We start from the raw sequence: 5,818 nt of genomic DNA on the forward strand, positions 1-5,818 counted from the left end.
AAAGGCTGACTCTACTGCCCTCAGGACATGGTGACCCGGATGGTGTCACATCCCTGGAGCCTGAGGTGGTTTTGGTCCCAAGACTGGAGGGTCTCAGTGCAGACGGAGCTGGGAGCGTGTGGCAGGAAGTGTTACCCCACGATGGACCTGGGGTGCCTCCTGCCCTCTGCATGAGCTACCAATCTGCAGATGCTGGCGGAACCTCCTGCAGAGAAACCAAGCCTACATCACCCAAGAATTGGTGGAGCCTCCAGGCTGAAACAGGTTTGCAAGGTCCCCTGGCCACTCTACGTCCCCTAGGCTGGGGTTCCTACCTCCAGCTTCCATCCTTAGCGTCACCCCACCTACAGATGACAGCACCCTCTGCAGAGTGGTGTCCACAAACTGGGGTGTGTCCTGGAGACCCTGGGTAAGGGGGAAGGAGAAATGAGGCTCAAGTCTTGGGTGTTTCTTCTGGCACATTCCACTGTAGCTGACAAGCCATAAACAGAGTTTTCAATGGGACGCAATGTCTGAGGACCAGAGTGGGGCAGGAAACAATGCTGTTTCCTTAGGGCCGTCTTCCAGAAAAACAGCTTAAACCTAATGCTGCTTGGCTCTTCATATTCACGAGGCCTGCGGACTGTAAACTACCCCTCCCTTCCAGTCATGTCCCGGGGTAAATCATCAGACAGGAATTCAAACAGGGCCACCTTTCAAGAAGACAATGTCAAGAGGTAAACTGTAGTCACTCTGTACAGTATCGCAAAGTACCAGGAGAATTCCTCCGGCTCACCAAGTGTTCAGTTCCGTTGCTCAGTCGTGTCCTGCTCTTTGCAATCCCATGGACTGCAGCATGCCACTATGTATTATATCCACACTAACCAAAACTCCCATGAAAAATCCCCTCCCACAGGTCAGAGAGGCCACCGTCTAAAAACCTACAGAGAATACGTGCTGCAGAGGGTAGAGGCAAAAGGGAACTCTCCTACACTCTCAGTAGGGGTATAAATGGGTGCGGGAACTATCAAAACCAGCAACGAGGTTCCTTATCAGATAAACACCGAGAAACCACATGGCCCGACAATCCCGTGTCTGGGCTCAGACCCAGAGAAAATCAGAATTCACAGTGACCCGTGACCCTTGTTTTCAGGGCAGCTCGACTGACAATGGCCAAGAACTAGAATTGCTGCTGGCCAAAATCTTGGCCTTCTCTGCCCAGTGAAGCCAAATAAAAAATACAGAGACAGAGTTTGAAGGAGATGCGAAGGTGGCTTTTATTCTCAAGCCAGCAGAGAGGGGAACACAGTAGGGTCATGCCTCAAGGACTGTGCCCCCCTTCCCCTGCCCATGAGGAGTCTAGGGGCTTATATAAGGCAAGGGCTCACAGTCAGGAGTCAGTGATGAGGAACAAAGGGGATAGTATCTCGGTTTCTTCCTCATGAATTTTTTCAATGACAGTCATAGGCTTAAGTCAGTAGCCCAGGAACTGACTCCGGCAGTTTGGTGTCTCTGCGGCCTTCTTCCTGATATGTAAGAACAAGGGGAAGGGTGTGGTAAGGGTAAACACCAGAGGATGTATTTAGCACACAGTCCAAGGAAAAAGTGTTTATTGTAGCTCCAGCAGTTAGGGGGCAGAAAAGCAAATTTAGTACAGACATTTCGAGTTATGAGCAGTTAAAGGTAAAAAAAAAAAAAAATTAGGAATGTTCACACCTGCTCACTGCTTTATCTCCTTTCTTCTCAAAAAAGGGAAAGAATAAAAAACTCACTCCTCTTTTTTTCCTTTGCATGCACTCAGTCACTTCAGTCGTGTCCAGCACTTCGTGACCCCATGGACTGCAGCCCACCAGAATCCATGGGATTCTCCAGGCAAGAACACTGGAGTGGGTTGCCATGCCCTCCTCCAGGGGATCTTCCCCAATCAGGGATTGAGTCCATGTCTCCTGCATTGGCAGGCAGATTCTCTACCAGCTAACCCACCAGGGAAGCCCCTTTTTTCCTTCCCCCTGCAACAAATTCAACCAGGATATTCATTGACAGGAAAATGAAGACAGAGTGGTGCACCTCTGCACTGGAATGCTACCCAGCCCTGAATCAGAACGGAATAATGCCAGTGACAGCTGCGTGGATGGATAGAGTGATTACCATACTAAGTAACGGAAAGCAGAGAGAGACAGACAAATATCAGAAGGTATCACTGACAGGTATCTTCTTAAAATTAATGCAAATGTAGGCTATTACACAGTAGAAACAGACTCACAAACTTAGAAAACCAACTTATGATTATTAAAAAAATCAAGTTAGGGATGCAGGACAAATGAAGAGTTTGCAAGGAACAAACAGACATCAATATACATCAAACAGAGAACCAGGAAACAATGGTTGAATAGCAAAGGGCAGCCTACTGGAGACACTGTAATCCTCTATCTGGGGAAAACGAACCCAAAAAAGAATTGATAAATGTCCGTGTATCACTGAATCAAGCTCCTGTACACGTGAAACAAACACACTACTGGAAATCAACCCTACTCCAAAATAAAACAAGAATGCACAGAAAAAGAAATTTACAAGTGGAGTTTGAAGCAAAAGCAATGCTGCCGCCTTGTGGCCATTTGTTGTAACAGCAACTCTAAAAGCTGTGTGCAGTTCAGTTCAGTCCTCAGTCGTGTCCAACTCTTCGCAACCCCATGGACTGCAGCACGCCAGGCTTCCCTGTCCATCACTGACTGCCGGAGTTCACTCAAACTCATGTGCATCAAGTCGGTGATGCCATCCAACCATCTCATCCTCTGTCGTCCCCTTCTTCTCCCGCCTTCAATCTTTCCAGGCACTCAGTATTCACAACGTCCGTGGGGTTGTAAGTAAACAACTGCCCTCCGGAAGTCTCCCAGGGAGGGTCAACAAACAAGAATTCAAAACTTAGCAGACGGTCACAGAGCCAAGCTCAACAGGTACCTTTAACTCACATCCTTTAGGAAAAAACTCACACAAAATGACGTCAACATCGCTAAATATCAGGGAAGTGCCTGTCAACCCTGCAATGAGCTGTCACCTCAAGCCGGTCAGAATGGCCACTGTCAAGCCCTTTACAAACATTAAGTGCTGTAGACGCTGTGGATAAAAGGGAACCCTCCTCCTCTGATGCTGGGAATATAAGCTGGAGACAGCCCCTCTGAAGAACAGTGTGTGGGATCTTTCAACAATTAAAACGAGAATGGAATTAGAATATTCCCCAACACCATACACAAAAATACAAGATCTAAATGGAAAGATGGAGACTATGACATTCTTGAGGAAAATATACACAGGACACACGTTGACATTCATCACGGGAAGTTCTTTTGGGCTCCAGATCTTAGAATAATGAAACATAAATCAAAAGTAACCAAACAGGACCTAATTAACCTCAAAGCATCTGCACAGAAGAGGAAACCCTAAACAAAAGAAAAAGAGAACTCTCAGAATGCGAAAATATATTTGCAATCAAACATACCCACAAGGAATTCATGTCCAAAACATAGAGTTTGTGCAGCTCAATGTCAAAAAAACAAAGCAAGCAACCCAAGAAATAAAAGGGCCCGAGATGGAAACAGATCTCTTCCAAGAAGGCACAGGGACTCCCATGAGGCACAAGACAAGATGCTCGTCACCTCTGTTAGTGACAGGCCCATCAGAAGGCCCTGGGACGGGAGGATCCCTGGAGAAGGAAATGGCAACCCGCTCCAGGATTCCTGCCTGGAGAATCCCATGGACATAGGAGCCTGGGGGGCCGCAGTCCATGGGGTCACAAAGAGTCAGACACGGCTGAAGCAACTCAGCACACACTTAGCGATCAGAAGCGCAGTTTGGTATAATGCCACCAACAGCATCATGGATGGACAGACTGATCAAGCGCAGGTCAGAGACAGACAAACGCCGTGAGATATCACTGAGAATTACACTCCAGTGAGTGCAGTGAAGTCGCTCAGTCGTGTCCGAATCTTTGCAGCCCCACTGACTGCAGCCCCCCAGGCTCCTTCATCCATGGGATTCTCCAGGCAAGAATATTGGAGTGGGTTGCCATGTCCTTCTCCAGGGAATCTTCCAACCCAGGGACTGAACCCGGGTCTCCCACATTGCAGGCAGGCAGATGCTTTACAATCTGATCCACCTAAAGGAAATGAAGTATCTCACCCAGTTAGAAACACTCACAAACTTAGAAAACCAACTTACAATTATCAAAAAGATGTTAAGGATGAGGGATAAATTAAGAGTTTGCTAATAACATATACATATTGGAGTGTTCTTAGTCGCTCAGTCGTGTCCAACTCTGAGACACCAAGCTCCTCTGTCCAGGGGGGTTTTCCAGGCAAGAAAACTGGAGTGGGTTGTCATTCCCTCCTCCAGGGGATCTTCCTGACCCAGGGATCGAAACGGCGTCTCTTGCATCTTCTTCATTGGCAGGCAGGCTGTTTACTGCTAGCGGCACCTGGGAATTATGAATACACATTATGAATATACACATTACTATGTATCAAAGAGATGATCAAGAGGGACTTAGTGAAGAGCACGGGAATACACAGTCGTCACCTATGTAGAACAAGAACCCAGAGAAAGAAGAGATAAACGTCTGAGTATCACTGAATCAAGTTCCTGCACATCTGAACAAACACAGTTTCAGAAATCAACTCTACTCCAATAGAAAATAACAACGAATGCACAGAAAGAGTGGAAAAAAAGAAAAAACCTGGGCCCTGAAGAAATGCTGCTGCCTTGCGGCCACTTTGTGTAACAGCAACTCCAAAAGCTCTGTTGCCTGCGTCCACACCGACTCTGCAACTGCATGGACCGTAGCCCGCCAGGCTCCTCTGTCCATAGGCTTCTCCAGGCAAGAGTACTAGAGTGGGTTGCCATGCCCTCCTCCAGGGGATCTTCCCGACCCAGGAATGGAACCCGCATCTCCTGCATTGGAGGCAGATTCTTTACAGTCTGAGCCACAAGAGAAGCCCCACTGCCTGGAAGGGGTTGTTTATAAAGACCTCAATCCCGGCACACCTGGGAAGGGCTGGCCGGCCGGGTCAGCCAATCCTCACCCCTCAGGGGCTCATAGCGGCAGAAAATAGGCCTTGTTGTGCCGGCCAAGTGCAAGGAACAGCAGTGCAGTCCTGAGGGTCAGGATGGACGTGGGCTGCAGCTCTGGCTGGTTTTCTAATCATTTTATCTGGCCCTCAAGTAGGAGGCAGTTTCGAGCAGACCTTCTCCTAGTGAGAGGAACCCAGGAGTCCAGCAAAGGGGGGTGGTGGGTGGAGACAGTGCCCGGCGCAGCAGAAGCCTCTGCAAGTCCTGGTGTTCGGAGTATGCACAGAGCGAAGCCCAGAGTCACTGACCTTCCAGGAGCGGCTGTCTGTCCGTCCAGGTCCTGCTCTGAGCGGCTCAGGGTCAGCTCTGGCCAGGAAACGGGCTGGGGGTGTGCGGTGGTGACCCCTGCGTGCTGAGCTGCGCCCAGAAGGGCCCCTCCCCTGGGCGGGATCAGCCCCCGTGAGCTCATGCCCTGGGAGGGGTGTGTTAACAAGCTCCCTCTCTTTGCAGCTGGCGCACTGGCAATTAGGGTGCAGATTAAGATCAGCTGAGGGCAGAGGGTCATGGCCCATTCGGTTGTGGCCCCGCAGGAATCCAAGCTCGCTGTGCTCGCTACAGGACAGGAGGTGTTGAGACCAGTAACAAAGCTGTATTCTTAGAGCCAGATGAACAACAAGATGGCCAGTGAATGTCTCCAAATAAACATCTTGTTGGACTCTGGATGTCAGGTTCTTTCAGGAATCAGACATGGGGGACGTGAGGAAACCAACTAAAAAGA

The 5,818-nt window shown here is 49.1% G+C and overlaps 1 long non-coding RNA gene across 1 annotated transcript; it reads right to left on the bottom strand.

The window, feature by feature from the left end:
* Nucleotides 1–1,231: 1,231 nt before the first annotated feature.
* LOC147339657 (uncharacterized) lies at nt 1,232–5,486 on the bottom strand. The gene is made up of 3 exons (XR_015159874.1): nt 5,349–5,486; nt 4,195–4,450; nt 1,232–1,505 (listed from the first exon to the last, which is right to left on the bottom strand). It is a non-coding gene; the product is annotated as an uncharacterized LOC147339657 (long non-coding RNA).
* Between the last annotated feature and the right edge of the window lie 332 nt (nt 5,487–5,818).

Source organism: Bos grunniens, chromosome X (genome assembly GCF_055505025.1).
Source record: "Bos grunniens cultivar Pamir isolate PY7600 chromosome X, Bosgru_T2T1.0, whole genome shotgun sequence".
NCBI lineage: Eukaryota > Metazoa > Chordata > Mammalia > Artiodactyla > Bovidae > Bos > Bos grunniens.